The sequence below is a fragment of the Notechis scutatus genome, chromosome 6 (genome assembly GCF_049901735.1).
Source record: "Notechis scutatus isolate UNSWTSFEM ecotype Mainland chromosome 6, rNotScu1.2, whole genome shotgun sequence".
Taxonomy (NCBI): domain Eukaryota; kingdom Metazoa; phylum Chordata; class Lepidosauria; order Squamata; family Elapidae; genus Notechis; species Notechis scutatus.
In genome coordinates, this window is record NC_142014.1 from 63,234,688 (window position 1) to 63,252,266 (window position 17,579).

Genomic DNA, 17,579 nt, shown 5'->3' on the forward strand with positions numbered 1-17,579 from the left:
ATACTGCATTTTTTACTTCTTCTGTGATGCTTTGGATACAACCAATGTATTTACATGTATTCTTCTGGAAAAAGAAGAGACAACGTTCAAGAAATTCAGAAGCACCTCCACAAATAACAAGGTGACAGACTCTCAACTGGCCATGCCAGTCCTGGATCATAGAGAAATAGTTCAATTTGCTCACATGTTTATTTTGGAACTTCCTTCCAAACTATCAGGGTGATGTCATGATGAGCAAGTGGCAGGGCTGCAATTAATCGAACTATGGTGTATTATGTTCAGAATTATAATAAATGTCATCTTGATTAATTAAGGAAATTGAAAAGAAAGGATTAGAAAGAATAACATTGTAATAAGTTCTTAGAAATAAACAATGGATCAGCAGAGAATATTAATTACTAGGGTGGGTTTGCATTTGCTTTGCAACTGTTAATGCATTAAGCATACATAGAACACTCATGTATTATGCACAGATAAAATGACAGCTCTGAAGTAATTATACAGAAACTGACAACCTATTCAGCATTATGTTGGGTTCCTTGGAAGTGCTGACAAGTTATGACTCATAAAATGTCACATGTAGATGAAGTTAAAAATTAAATCATTCATTTCCATAACTGGTTATAAAAATGTAATTCAAAGAAGAGCAGTATTCTAACACAACAGTCCTCAAATGATAGCCTATAAAGTTCTTGTAATTTCCCAAGCAACACTGGAATTCCAAGACTTCTGGAAGCGACTCAGTTGAGGAAGTCTTCTACTCTTAATAGCTGAGACATAACATTGAAAACGAATACCTATCTCTTAATTCAACAAAGTTCATTCAACATTTTACTTTCCATGGAATTTAACACAATCACAACAGGAATAACAATAATAATGTTGCAGGATTGACTACACTTTCATTTTAAACAAGGTAGCATTGTTTTAGTCTTAGCAATCCTTTGTAGGTCATCCCATTAATTCACAGTTCACCCCTATCATGCAAAATATGTAGCCTCTGTGTGACCTCAGAGGGATAGGTAATTAGACTACTATTAGATGACTAATTAGACTAATAAGATGATGAAGAAGGCAATAACAAACCACTTCTTAATGTTATCACAGGCGCTGCATGAAGGTGTCCACAAAATTATGCTGAATTGAGCTGAATTTGAAGGAGACATTAGCTTTCCTAAGACAATATTTATCAGCCAGTAGTTAGTTCCCAGCTAGTGTTCCATACAAAGAACAAAGATTATTTATTCCAAACTCTTAGTATGGCATGCCTAGCAATGTGATTATTAAAGTCAACATTAACTGTAATAACTGTGCCATCCAAACCTTAACTCTAAAACAAAGATTATTAAAAACTCATGACTGGAATGCAATAAGAGCAGAGCAAATGAAAACCAAGAAATTTCCAATGGAATTTAGTGGGGGAGGGAGAAATTATGTGAAATTATAACATAGATACTATATGTCAAACATTTCCTAAGAAATAAGGAAAGCAAATTTACAATAAAAATAATATATATGCACATAGCAATCACACTATTCCCTTTCATGTTATGTAACATTATACAAAATGCAGAAAGGAATAAAATAAATCCATGAAATGAGAATAGGAAAATATTACTAAATTGAATATATGCCAATTCTATTCACTGTATTTTACCCTACTTTTCTATATTTGCAAAATAAAATTTGCTTCCATCATATCTATAAATTGTTTCATTTTTCCCTTCTTTAGATGTTTTGCCCCCAACTCTCTCTCTTTGAGAAACTTATCAACTTCAACCAATCACTAATTTCTCAGTCTCCTTGTCCCATTTACTACTGCTTCATATAAGTTTTAAAAAAGTATTAAGAGCAAAGCTGGGGGGGAAATGCAGAAATGGAAACCTTTAATACCTTTCTTATAAAAGGGGCTATAAAATGCTTGGGAGTGTTTCCTTGGGGAAAAAATAGTTAAGGGAGGACATGGACATGGCATTTAAAATCATGCATAATTAAGAAAGCAAACAGAAGATTCTCCCCTCTTGGAACATGAAGGTGACTGGAAAGAAATTTAGAAGAGACAAAATTTAGAAGAGACAAAAATACTTCTTCGCAATGCATAATTAATCTGTGGAATGTATGAAAGCAAGAGAAGTTGATGGTCACTAACTTGGATGGGTTTGAAAACTGGATGAAGGGATGAAGGACAACTATATCAAGAGTTAAGTTTTGACCTTCTATGTTATCTGCAATGTGAAGAGCATGCCTCCAAACACCAGTTGCACAGGAACAAGAATTTTTCAGGGAAGTTTCCAAGGATGAGGAACATGCTTGTTGCATTGCAAGAGTTGTGCATGAATGTTGAGACTTTAATTGTACAATCACAGCTCTGATAGTCCAGATTTTCTTGCTTCTCATGGTTTGATTCAGTTCAGTTTCAAGGGAAAACATGATGAAATAAATCCTTTATCCCTCTCAGGAACAAAAAATAGAAATGCTATTTCCCTTTTTTATTTTGTTGATCCACAATGAAAACCCTTGAGGTAGTTTTTGACTCAGAGGTGGTTATGGACTCAGTGAGCCAATGAGTTTCCATGATTGGGGAAGGATTTGTGTCTCACCGGCCATACTACTTCACTTAAAAACACTATATCACTTTGGCTTTTATCTACAAATATGCATCAAGGGAAGACAGTCTAATAGTGCTCACTTACCTTCCATTTGATTGATGTCAGGCATGGTTCATCCCTTGAATTCTTACAAGCAGGACAATAAAAGAATGTAGAAAGACTCAACCTAACTCCCCATTATCATAGTGATTGTGAAAGAATGTATGAGGGAAATTTCAGAAGGGATGCTATGCCACATAAAAAGCAATTGAATTGAAGCATGTGCAACCATTGAGATAGCCTTTACCATAAAGGTTAAGCATACTTGGAACTGGTTATTACTTGAATAGTACTAGAAATATCAGGCTATGAACTAGATTGTGAAGTCAAAAACATCTCAGAGAAAACAATGATACAATATTTCTCTACTCTGGCCAAGAAATTATATGTATAAGTAGTCCCCAGCAATTGAGTTTGACTCAAGGAAGAATTTAACCTACACAGATAATGAGTATAAGTTGCAATTACCAATTTTTCCTTTAAATAATCAGTATTATTTAATAGACATTACATTATTCTAATTTTTAATTTGTAAATTTCATAAAATAATATATATATGAAATATGAAACAATAAAAAAGGCTTATAAAGGTGAAACAGTCTCCTTATGGAAGTTATGGTTTCTCCACCCCTGAAGGCTTTTTAGAAAAAGCTAGATACTCACCTCTCATGAATGGGTTATTATTTTCCCCCTGCATATGGAAGAGAGTTGAATCAGACAATACTCATAGATCTTTCCCACTCTACAGAATGTTGTTGTTGTTTTGTTGTTTAAATTGTATGCTGTACAACTTCCAACAATTCTGGGCTGCTCACTGTTTGGTACTTAGGAAATATATACTTTTTGACATCAGCTTTAAAGACTTCATCTCTATTTGGATTATTGTCTCTCATTGTACGGAAAGCAGATCAAAGTTTATTTGGGGATTCTACCTGACAGTTTATGTGTTCAGACACCATATACTGAGAGACATCACACTTAGGAGCCATAGCGGTGCAGTGGTTAGAATGCAGTATTGCAGGCTAATTCTGCTGACTGCCAGGAGTTCAATCCTCACCAGGCTCAAGGTGGACTCAGCCTTCCATCCTTCCGAGGTTGGTAAAATGAGGACCCAGATTGTTGGCGGCAATATGCTGACTCTGTAAACTACTTAGAGAAGGCTGTAAAGCACTATGAAGCAGTGTCTAAGTGCTATTGCTATCACCTTATTCTACCTCGCTCTTCATCTTCATTTCTTTCTTCACCTTCATTTTTTTTTTTTAATTATAAAAACCTGGCATCTGTTTCCCAAGCAACTAACTAGAGATTGAATGGCAAGAAGAATAGAATACCAAAACCTGAATTGTTTGTAAATGGCATGTTTGTTTAAAGGAGTTTTCCCTCAGGCTGTGTAATGACTCCAAACATTTTGCTCTTTCTAATATTCTACAAAGAATAGTGGGATGGAAGTCTCATATCTAAGTAAAAACACAAAAGGGGATGAAAAATTACACTAAATGTCTTCTGCCTGGGCATATGCCAAGTTGAAAAATGCAGGATGGGATTCAAAGTACTTCAAAAGATGAAAAACAAGTTTCTTGTGTTTATTTCTCTGCTATTATGTTATTAAAGTTTATTTTGTTACCTGAGGAAACCTTTTCATGTGCCGACTACAACTAAACCCATTGACAGTTTGCTCTGTGACACAGGATATTTGCAACACACATACTTTCTAAGATTCTGACATTATTTTCTCCTCAAGTATAATGGCAATTCTGCAGGAAGCGGGCTTTAAAAAGAAAAGACTATGAAAAGGATAAACAGAATCTAGTTAAGATTTTTTAGGTTTAAATCCACTTCATCATGAAAGAGAATCCCGTTTTTAAAAGTCAAGGGCCTTTACAAAAATCAATAGTGGCTTATCTCTTGCCAGCACTGATGATGGGCAAATTCAATATTTTTAAAAAAACCCATGAAGTGTTAATGCTAATTTATGATACCTTGGTAAGGCCACACTTGGACTACTGCATCCAGTTTTGGTTGCCACAATGTAAAGAAGATGTTGCGACTCTAGAAAGAGAAGAGCAACAAAGATGATTAAAGGGACTGGAAGATAAAACATATAAAGAACGGTTGCTGAAAATGGGAATATCTAGTTTAATGAAAAGAAGGACTAGGAGAGACATGATAGCCGTGTTCCAATATCTCAGGGGCTGCCACAAAGAAGAGGGAGTCAAGCTATTCTCCAAAGCACCTGAAGGCAGGACAAGAAGCAATGGGTGGAAACTATTCAAGGAGAGAAGCAATCTAGAACTAAGGAGAAATTTCCTGACATCTAGAACAATTAATCAGTGGAACAACTTGCCTTCAGAAGTTATGAATGCTCCAACACTGGAAGTTTTTAAGAAGGGTTTCCTACCTGAAAAGGGGTTGGACTAGAAGACCTCCAAAATGTCTCCCTGTCATTTTGTTATTCTGTTAAAAACCTGTGTATTGGGGAGGGACAGGGGCAGGGGAGGTAAAGCCTATCAGTAGATTTTACATTCATCCATCACAGCATTTTGGGGATAGAAGGATGTACTTAATTTCTGATCGATGTGCTGGAGGCAGCACTCCACCACTAAAGTAGCGGCCAACCTTATGGCAGCAACTTTGTTTTTTTATATTTGTATTTAGTTAGCAATAGCAATTAGACTTATAGTGCTTTTCAGTTTACAGAGTCATATTGCTCCCCGGCATCTCATTTTACTGACCTTGGAAGGATGGAAGACTGAGTCAACCTTGATATGGACAAGGTTGAGCTGCTGGCAGTCAGCAGAGCCAGCTTGCAATACTGCATTCTAACCACTGACCACTATGGTTCTATTTATTTAGTGTCTGGTGATGGTACAATTAGCCAGGAGACTTATTAATAGTAATTACAAAGTAGTTATTTGGCTGCCTAATCCGTTTAGCATGTGCTCACATGCTCTCCAGGTACACCACAGGGAACAAACTAGCTCTGCACCAAAAGCATTTAGTTGAAAACAATTACTACTCTCCATTTGGGTATGAAATCATTTCTCCTTCTGTCTTGTGAAAAAGTTCAATTTTGGAGCAACCTTTGGTAAGTTTGTAAAGATAGAACTCAGCCATTTCAAGGAGCCCCAACTGGTCTCTGTGGTGTTAAAGAGTATACCTCTGCTCTACTCTATCATTTTTTTATGGATACATATCCATCAATCTCTATACACTAATTCACATATCATCCTTTTACTGTTCACCAGTGTCAGGATGTGGGCTGATCTATGCAATAAAGCTATGTTTCTCAACTTTGGAAGCTTGAAGATGTGTGGACTTCAACTCCCAGAATTTCTCATGCTGATTGGAGAATTGATGTCCATGCAACTTTAAGCTCTGAAGGTTGAGAAACACTGCTTAGAAAGTCACCTCCTGAAGAAGAAGGGTATTCTATAGGACTTGATACAAAGACCTTGGGAAACCTGGAGGAATCCTGACTGAAAAACAACAGAAGAGTGCACAATAAATCTCCTTCAAGTGTCAAGGTCCCTAGTTCAATCTCAGAGTTCCCTCAAAAGTTGACAATCAAAGCTTTTCTCTGTACTTTGCTCTGCTCATATTGCTACTTTATCCATCCATCCTTCCTGCTTTGCTTCTTTTCTGTAGAGGTCACTGTCTTATGAGGTCACCATTGATAATTATATCTGTCTGCATGCATTATCTAAGCTGAATGGATTTTAGGTTTCCATGCATATTATTAAAAGCATTGGGATTTAGAACAATATTGCAGCCAGGTAAAAATATGCACTTCTATAGAGCTTTTCAACTTAATCCAAAAGTTCAATATATGCAGTACAATATCAATGTATGCCAACTCCAAGCTATTCAGCAACATTGCTGCCTTCACTGTGTTCGGATAGCCTCTATTCACATTTATAATAGTGCAGAAGTTATTACTGTATCTCGCACATAGAAGGCTTCTGTTGTTTAGGGAAATAATTCTAAGCCTAGCATCATTCATCTGGTTGTATTATTCATAGACATGATTTCTCATAATGGTAAAACAGCTCCCACAACTGGAAGTTTTGCACAAACTGAAATCACAGTAAATACGTATTGGGCTGGAATGACAAGCTTTTCCCTTGTTTGTCTCGGTTCACCTTCTTTGCCTTTTCAGACTGATTGTGAGAAAGTGGTTGGAATTGAAAAACACTTAAGGCCCTGAAAAGGTGGGTTGATGACAAGTGATTGAAAAGATTGAAACTGGTGGAAATCAGACAAGGCAGTGTCCGCTTCATGGGTTTAATATGAATTATTGCTTCTTCCAGAGCTTCCAGCAGTAACACAATATAAACAAAAACCTTACAGGTTATGTCCAATGTGCTTTAAGGACAATCTGGCCCAGGGGTGTATAATCTTGGCAACTTTAAGACTTCTTATGATGACTTCTCCAGATCCTTCCCCAGATGCCTTTCCAGATTGTGATGACATGGGCAGTGGTGGCATTCAAATAAAGTTGCCACTGGTTCGGTGGGTGTGGCTTGGTGGCCGCACTTTGCGTGCATGCACACTTTGCGTGCACCAAACACGCACTTTGCGCAGGTGCAGAGGCATTCTAACTTGCCTCCTGCAAGCCTGCATGATGCTGGTCACTGCAGCAGCTGCTGCGCGGTGCTATTCTGTGCTGCGCAAAGCAGCTGCACTTTGAATTCTGGCCATAAAAGTGAGTATGGGAGCCTGGGCAGGCGGGTGGGCCAAACACAGAGCAGCGAAGAGAACCAGTTTGGTCTCCATTGCTCATCGCCGCTACTGGCTCTCCAGAACCGGGCAGAACCGGTCGAATACCACCACTGGACATGGGGCATGGCACAAAGAAAACACTGCTAGAGAATAATAATGAGTTCCTTTATTAACTCCAACTTTGCCTCCAGTGATCCGGTTACCTTCCAGTCTGGAGAAAAAACTCTCCCACGAACCTGCAACAGCCTTTGGCTGCAGATATTCCAATCCAAACATTGTAAACAGAAAACTTTAAATTATAAATCCTACAAGGCAAAATAAGGTAATAACTCCATCAGGGTAAGATAAGGAGTTCCAGAAGTGAAGGAACATGGCAGTAAATCAGACCAGTTGGGAGGATGCCAGGTACTGTGATAACAGCAAAAGACATTAGATAAACTCAGCAAATATTTCCAACAACCACCCCACTCATCTGCTTCTCCTTTAAACACCATCACCTTTAAACACACCCCAGGTGTGCCTTATGAAGGGAATCAGGGCCCTTTCCTCCCTTGTAAGCCATGCAACCCACTTTGCTCTCTTCTCTGTTCTTCCCTGCATGACCTAGGATGAAGAGGGGGTGGGCTTTGGTCTTCCTCTGAACTCCCTCTCCCTTGTTCTATCTCTCCCCAGCCTGACTTTGCCCTTCCCAAGTTTTCTCTACAGCCAACGAAGCCACTCTCCCACTCCCTGTCAGCTGTTTGTCTTCCTCTCAGAGTCAGATGTTGATGGGTCATGACACAGATGTCAGTTGGTTTGCTTTTGACTGGACTTAATTGAGACAGTTCTGGGTTTTGGGAATTTCTGGGGAGCATTAATAAAACCACTAAACTATTATCACGTGTACATGTGAGTGAGCGGGCAGCACACTTGTGGACTTCAACCCAGAATACCCCAGCAAGCTATGCTGGGAATTCTGAGAACTGAAGTCCACAAGTTTTAAAGTTGCTAACATTGGACACACCCGTTTTAAATAGCTTGCTCCCTACTGCTGCCTCCTCTGTGTGAAATTTCTGTCTTGCTGTTATTTTACATAAAGTAACTTGCTTCTAGAGTTCATATTAAACCAGCACCATTTTTGTGAAACACTAGTTAGGCATATACAGCAGGCAGCTGCCTCTGCAGAAGGCAAATGACTTGTCACATCAGTTGGGACTAAACAAAGTGATGGCTGAGAGGACATCTACTCCTCTAAATTATAGAAATGGCTACAAGTAGCTGGTAGATGTTCCTGAAAGAATACATAATCACGATTAGCAAAACACAGCTGGCAAAACCAAACTCTCTTTCCTAGTGAAATCACCCTCCTTCATAGATGGATAGTCTCATTGTTTAAAAAGAAGTGGGTTTTTTAAAAAAACCAAAAACCAAACACCTGTTCTGAAAGCAGTCTATCACTAAGGGGGGAAATATCCACAAAAAGCCAGTCTTCCAGCTGGCATTTTGTGAGTGGCTGCCTACAGATGCCAAAATGGTTATGGGAACAGGTCGCTGTGCCTGGAGAGGAGGGAGCACACATGCTGCACCTGAAATCAGCCAATACGAATTGATCCCAGTCCCTACTGCATCATTGGCACAGCTGCTGCCAGGGTGTAGAAACCATGTGTCTTGTAGGCTTGAATTGAGAGAAGATGGAAAATACCATTTTAACAACAGATCATCCTAGTTGGATAGCCTCAGCCATGGGCTGAGGTAAAAGCAGTATTATGAGGACATGTCCTGCTTAGCAAGTTATCTTGAAGTTTATCCTCCATTTCTTAAGCATCTCATATCCCTGAGATTGAGTGTGATAGTAAGCTACAGCAGATGGATTCCAAAATGTGCCATGTTCCCATTCACTCAAAAACTTCAAATAATCCTTGGTTTAACTATACCACAATAGCCTGGGGAGGTACATCTGACTAAGCAATAAACTGTGATTTATAAAGCCAGGAACATAACATTAAGCAAATGATATTTAGCTTTGCACTATGTGTAATGATAGGACTACAGGGCAATGTTTAATGTCTGCAGAAGGTACACGACAAAATGTGCAAAGTAACATTGCAAGCAAACTCCACCCATTTTGTATGTGTTTTGCAAAACTGCGCACAAGTGAATAAAGGACAGAAAATGTATCATGTTTAGGCACATGTTTATCATTTCGGCACCCGCAAGCTCTGTTTTCTCTGGCAGAGGGTTGCAGGAGGCTGTCACAGCCAAAACAGAGCTTGGGCACCCGTTTTCACTGGCAGAGTGCTCAGACCACCACAGGATCTCCCGACATGAGTGACGTCAAGTTGGCTACACCCCTACACTCCATTTTTGCTGGCAGAGGCATTGTGGGTCGGTCCTTTGCTGTTTCCTGGGCAACCCCATGAGCCAGATCTAAGCACTCTACAGGCTGGATCCAGCCCCTGGGCCTTGAGTTTGACACTCCTGCCCTATATCATTAGGAGACCCTATACCATTCTGGACAAATGGCTGTCCAATCTTGTTTTAAAACCCACCACTGATGAAGCATCCACAACTTCTGGAGGCAAGCCATTCTACTGATTAATTGTTCTGTTAGAAATTTCTCCTTAATTCTAGACTGTTTTATCTACCAGGTCTACTAGAAATGGTCTATTTAAGAGTCAGTACTAACTTGACTATATAATCTACCAATTTATCCCATCTGCCTTTTCTTAAACTCTGAGATCAGAGAGATTTGGATGTTATATTACATCATGTTTCCATATATAACTTCTATCACACCCACAATGGAAAGAAACTTTTTTTGTTTTATATAGTTTCTGTCCTAGATAATATTTTTACATATTGTACATTGAATTTTTAAAAAGAGAGAATTTATCCTCAAATATCACAATTTGATTCTTACTATGTTACAGAGCACCTGATTATGACATCGAACATGTAAACAAGCTAAATACATTACTAACATGGGCTGCATCCTGCCCATACCCTTTTATCCTTCTTGGTGATTTCAATCTACCTCATATTAACTGGACCCTAAATGATTGTACAACTGAAATCATACACACAACCTTCTACAATGCTATTACAAATCTGGGACTGGAACAACTAGTAACCAACAACACTAGACTAAACAACTGCCTCGATCTCATCTTCTGCAACAGTTTGAACCTAATCTACGGAATACAATCTAAAGAACCCTTTTCCAGTAGTGACCACAACATGATCGACTTTTGTCTCAACATACATCCACACAAAAATCACCACAATGATGTAATCCCCTATTGTAACTTCAAAAAGGCAACTATGATCTTATAGACAACGATCTCTCATCCCTTGATTGGCAATCTCTATTCACTGGATGCAATACCGTTGAAGACCATTATAACATATTTTTACTTGAAGTCAAAAGAGTCATCAAACTATATGTACCAACAACAACTCCCAAAACAAAACAAAAAGCAGATTACCCATATCAATAAGGAAACTTCAATCCAAAAAGAGATCACTCTGGCGGAAAAACAAATCTGGTCACGTTGCCAATTTCAAAAACCAATACAAAAATCTATGCCACCAGATAAAGACCGAATGCACCAATTATCACATTAAACAAGAGGAAAACCTTCTAAGCACCAATTCCACCCGCGCTTTTTACAATTTTGTAAACAACAAACTAAAAGACTCAAGGTCCATCCCTCCCTTGATAGGACCTGATGGTAAAGACTGCAACGACGACACCATTAAAGCCAACATCTTTAACACATTCTTCGGCTCAGTATTTGTAAACAGCAATGGATCATGCCCAATATTTCCTAGCCGTACCACAGATAACAACAATGATCTAATACATATCGATTTCACAGAAGACAATGTTGAAAAAGCAATACGCAACCTAAAACCATCTCTATCTATTGGACCGGATGGAATATGTGCCTACTTCTTAAGAAAGCTATCCACTGCCATAGCCAAACCTCTAAGCATAATCTTTGAAAAATCTTTCAGAACCAGCTCCTTGCCTAACCTATGGTCACAAGCCACAGTCATCCCCATCTTCAAAAAGGGAGACCCAAGCCTAGTTGAAAACTACAGGCCAATCTCCTTATGCTGCGTCACCTGTAAAGTCATGGAATCAATTATTAACCAATCCATCATCCTTCACTTAGAGACAAATAACCTACTCTCCAATAAACAATTTGGTTTCAGGAAAAACTATCCTGTAATCTGCAACTCTTACACTGCAAAAACATATGGACGACACAACTCGACCAGGGTAAAACAATAGACGCAATCTACATAGACTTCTGTAAAGCCTTTGATTCAGTGGTACACGACAAACTACTCCTAAAAATAAAATCCTATGGTATCTCTGGACAACTGAATAAGTGGATAGAAGCATTCCTGTCAAACAGACAACAAATGGTCAAAATCGGGAGCGTCCTATCAAATCCAGTACCTGTCAATAGTGGTGTTCCCAAGGCAGTGTTCTAGGACCAACTCTCTTCATACTCTACATAAACGACCTCTGTGATCATATTAAGAGCAATTGCGTTCTCTTCACTGATGATGTAAAGCTGTTCAATACCACAGACAATACTGCTACCCTACAAAAAGATCTTGACTATGTATCCGAATGGTCAAACAAATGGCAACTTCAAATCTCAACAAATAAATGCTCTGTCTTACATATTGGCAAAAAAATCAGAAAATAAAATACAAGCTGAATAGTCAAGATCTTGTTGATGACCCAAGCTCTGTAAAGGACCTTGGAATACTCACCTCTAATGATCTAAGTGCTAGAGCCCACTGCAACTACATAGCCAAAAAGGCATTAAGAGTTGTTAACCTAATCCTACGTAGCTTTTTCTCTGGCAATATCACACTACTAACCAGAGCATACAAAACATTTGCTAGACCAATACTCGAATACAGTTCATCAGTCTGGAACCCACACTACGTATCTGATATTAGCACAATTGAGAAAGTCCAGAAATATTTCACAAGAAGAGTTCTCCACTCCTCTACTCGCTGTAGAATACCTTATGCCACCAGACTTGAAATTCTAGAACTAGAAAACCTTGAATTACGCCGTCTTCGGTCTGACTTAAGCATGGTATACAAAATCATACATTGCAATGTCCTACCTGTCAATGAATACTTCAGCTTCAACCATAACAACACAAGAGCACACAATGAGATACAAACTCAAAGTAAACCGCACCAAACTTGATTGCAGGAAATACGACTTCAGCAATAGAGTGGTCAATGTCTGGAATACTCTACCCGACTCTGTAGTTTCTTCCCCAAACCCCAAAAACTTTAACCTTAGACTGTCTACTATTGACCTCACCCTTTCCTAAGAGGTCTGTAGGGGCGTGCATAAGCGCACCAACGTGCCTACCGTCCCTGTCCTATTGTTTCTCTTATTCTTTTATTTTTCTTATATGTAACCATTTCATGTATTCACAACTATGTATACATTTATACTTATTATCTTGTAAACAATTGGCAAATCAAATAAATAAATAAATAAATAAATAAATAAAATAAATTCAAGTAATGTAGTAACTGCAATAACTTATGTTCATGCATTATGCTAGATTTCAGTCTTATTAATTGTGTTTGATGGCTATCCAACATTAGCATGACTTAATGGCCACAATTTAGCTGCATTTAGGTTTTGGGTGCTCTCAGCAGAGCCCTGCAAAATCAAGGCATGAAGGTTGGTTTGACTTCACGGTCTTTGTCTTCCATTCCCCTGCACTCCCTGTACACTGATATGATCTTTCAAACAAAATCTGTCTGCTTGTGTACAAATTGTACATGCCTAAAGAGGTTAGTACAGGGGTGGGATTCTACCGGTTCTGACTGGTTCTATAGAACCCCTTGTTAACTTTCTAAGCAGTTCGGAGAACTTGTAGTTAGAAGAAATCTCCTTTTGTTTTTTTCCACCAAGTCTTCTTGGCTAGCTAAACATGAGTGTACATACCCTTTCTGAGTTTTGATCTAAAACTGGTTTTTGGTGAAGTTTAATTCTGTCCTTGGTGACATTTAATCCTGTGTTTATTGATGGGTTAATTTTCCCTATTCAGCTTTGTTTGGAAGGAAAAAGATTAATCTCTGTTCCTGAAAAGAAACTGGTTTGAGAAGTCTGGCTAGTTCCTGTGTCTATTTGTTCTGGATTGGTTTAACAAGCAACAGCTACTGTTTTGATTTAATTATTTTGTATTGTGCTTGAACTTTTTCCTGCCTCATGGTTTCTTTTTCTACATGGGGAGGGGGTCTTCCTTCATTGCTTTAGTGGCATCTGGCACTGTCCTTTTGGGGTGTACTTCCAAGAGGCAGGATGCAAGCTTGGCACTGATTTTTTACTACCTTTCTGGGGGGCATGTGACCTTTCCTTAAATCTGAATGATTTCCTTAGGATATCTTGTGTGGTGAGTGACACCAGATGGTATCTTTAAGTGGTGCAAATGGATCTAAGGATTGCTTTTCCTGGGTGTGCTCTTTCTGGAGAGCTTACAGTAAATGACTTCTCTGCTAAAGGGTTTCACTTGCAGGTATTTTTAATCTAATGATTGGTATTTAGGGCAGCTTTTTGCCAGCAAAGAAGCTTTGTATTTTTGTACAGGTAATCCTTGATTTACAACAGTTCATTTAGTGACCATTCAAAGTTACAATGGCATTGAAAAAAGTGACTTATGACCATTTTTCACACTTATGACCATTGCAGCATCCCCACTGTCATGAGAGGCCAGGCGAGGAGAAGTGCCCCTTGACATGAATGATTTTGAATTGGCCACGCCACCCATTCACATGACCATGAAGCCACACCCATCAACCAAGCCATGCCCACAAAACCGGCTGTTAAAAAATTTGAATCCACCCCGGATCAGTATATCCAGTAGTGTAGAGACTCTTAAAGACAGAGAGTTGGAGAATTGACCTGCAAGTAACAGAAAACTGACACTGGACTCTTCAAGGAGGAAAATCTGCTGGAAGTTCATTCTTCTCAACTCACTGCGCATATAAATATAGTGTTTGGAAGCAAAAACAGGCTTTGTGGAGCCTCAACAGTTTAAATGAAGAAGTCAAAATAACACTCAAAATAAAATACCCAACCAAGGTTGTAAACTATTCTGGCAGCAACCATTTTTAAGTTCGGCCTCCAACAGTAATAGTGTTAATATTAATAATGCTATCTTAATACGAGTACATTTTTAATTTTAGAAGAACTAGTACAAAAGACATTCCAGTACAATTATTTCTGTCAGCAAAATTCATTAACTGGACTTAGTAAAAGAATACTAAGTGTATAATAGTGTTATAATATTAAGATGATCTTTAATGGGATTTTACTCTGCTTCTGGAAGTGAATTTAGAGCCAAAAGCTATATTATAATCAACCATAAGGAAGTAACTTGAAATTAAATCTTAAAAGGTACCCAGAGATGATGAAACTGGGATTTACATAAAACATAGATGTAACATATATACAAATTACATTCTATATTTGGATGCAGTCAACAGTAACACCTCGACTCTGTGGTGCTTTAGGTCCCTGCAAGAATCTTACATTATTCAGCAATTTAATTCTGGTTTACAATGCTGCAGCTTGTTAGAACTGGCTAGCTCTTTTATAATTGTGACTGAGGAAACATTATCTGCATAATTTGATTTGAATGAGAATATTAGTAAGCCAAATACAGAACATCTCCAAGGAAAAAGCATTTGGTCACAGCCAAATGAAAAGATTTATCTGGGAAGAAGATAATTTCAGAGAAATTGCCATCTGATGTTTCTTATGTAATTCTGTTGGCCTTGACATCTACTAACACCAGAATAGCAGAACTAAAGGCTGGAAAGCACCACAGGATGTGGAGTATTAGAACCCTTTGTCTTTTGCTTTGATTCTTAGATCTCAAGGACTTTAAAAATATGTTAAATAAAGCATTATATATTGTACATGGAGCAGATATTGAGAGTACATTATTTTACCTGTGTGGCCTAACCTGAGGTAAATGTACACAGATAAATATGTTTGGTTCTGTAATAATGTTATGATTTGGAAGAGAGGATGATGTTATCTCAGGTTATCTGATAAAATAATTGACAAATCAGACAAGAAATTTACATGAGAGTTAAGAAATAACTAAAGCTTACTGCAAACTGGTGGGAATTTGCTAGGAGATGTGTGATGCAGCAGCACCTAGTTGCCGAAATCTATAAGTAGCTGCTTTTTAAAGAATCAGAGAAAACAAGTTCTTCAGAGATGCTAACATAAACCAAAGGAAGAAATTAAAGGAAACAATAAGACTTTTGAAGACATGGTGATGTCTTCAGAGATCTCAGAAGTGGAGAGACCTGATTTCCCAAAGAAGAAACTAAAAGATCTCAAGAGTTAGGAATGATATAGAAGTGGGGAGCATCACATACTAAATCAGAGGAAGGCAGAGAGAAGGAAAAGAAAGAAAGAAGGGGAGGAAAATATAGCCTATACTGTGCCTAGGAAAAAGAAGAAAAAGGGAAAAGATTAGACTAGATAGACAGCCTAAAGACAAGGGAAACAAGGAACAAAACTAGGTTGTCTTTTCTTTCTCTGAAACAAATAGAAAATGCAAAAGATCAAAGGGAAAAGATACTCTGTCTAACTGAGTTGCAATCCCCATGGGGTGCAAAAATACAAGGATTGTCAATAATTAGCTAACACAGGAGAGAGAAGCAAACTTCATCAGCAAGGCCCAAGGAATTGATGGAGGAGTTACTGTAGGTTTGCAGGAGCCAAGAGACCAACTGTGAAGAGATGATGATGATGATTTAAATATCCAAAGACCTGGGTGGCTTACTACATCCAAATATGCAATCAAAATACTGTAGTTAAAAACATAACAATGTTTTAAGGATTAATGAGATGGACTTAAGAAGTGCAGTTCAGAAGCACGCAATGAGAAAATTGCTATTTGCCCCTCCAGCAACTTTGGGACACTTTGCAAGGGAGGAGACACAGGTGGCTTATTTAATATGTACTTTGACTGTCTATGGAGATTCTCAGTCATCCAGGTCATGGTTGTCCCAAAGGTGCTTTTTCAAGAAGCAACTGGACTTTCTTGTTTTTCTTTGAAAACATTTCGCTTTTCACATCTAAGAAGCTTCTTGGAAGAGAAGCAAAAAATCTTCAAAGAAAAACAAGAAAATCCAGTTACCACTTGAAAAAAGCACATTTAGAATTTGGCCTTATGATATACTTCCCAAGGAGACTGCTCAGTCTGTTGTGTTGAGGGAGCAAAAGGATGGACTGCTGATGTTTCAGAAGGATGCCAACTGAGTTCACATTTAGTTGTTTAATTTTTCTTGCATCTGGATGATACTGTTAAGTATTTATATATCTGTAGGTTACTATTTATTTCAAATAATTTATTTCAAATAATGAAATTGTTTTTGACTAAGTCACAACTGAAAGAAGAAAGAGAGAGAAATGTCCCTCAGCTAGCAGGAGTCTCCTTACTTGGTCTTATTTATATTAAATTGCAAATTAGCTGGAGGGATTGCATTTAATTATTAGAGGGAAGGTAACTTTTCAAACTCAAGACAGCCTCTTCTTGAAAACAAAAGCTATATGAATATGACTCCTGCTCTGCTAAGAAAATGTGAGATTAGGAACAGCATAAAAGGATAACTCATGCTGAAGGCACTTTAGCTATCTAAAATGGACAGTTTAGTTCATTTTTTTTCCTTTTGTGCATTTGAGACAAGCTGTTAAGCAAATATCTGACAAGGTTTGAAGTAGAAAATATTAGCTGATAGTGTGAATGTTGTGACATGATAAATTAATTTTGGAATTTGTTGATATGTTTACTTGTTTAAAAGTTCTCAAACTTCAATAAGATAATAGTTATTTGTTGTTGCAGAGGATGACTTAAAGATAAAATATTGTACATCTAAGGCCTCAAGAAAATAGTTTATTGGTGTTTTTCCAAAAGTTCTAAGTATGTCTGGTAACTGTTAAGTTAATGGCTTCACTGAAACAAAGATACAGAAGTATTTTTTTTAATATAGACCAATTGCTTAGATAATATCAGTGCAAAATCGTAAAGCAAGAAAGCCTAGTCTCTTATCAGTTGAATTCACTGAGAACAAATGGATCTTAACATTAGTTGGTCAAACAATCCATCTCCTCTTAGGGACAGATTATTAATGATCTTCTACCAGTACATTTTGTTC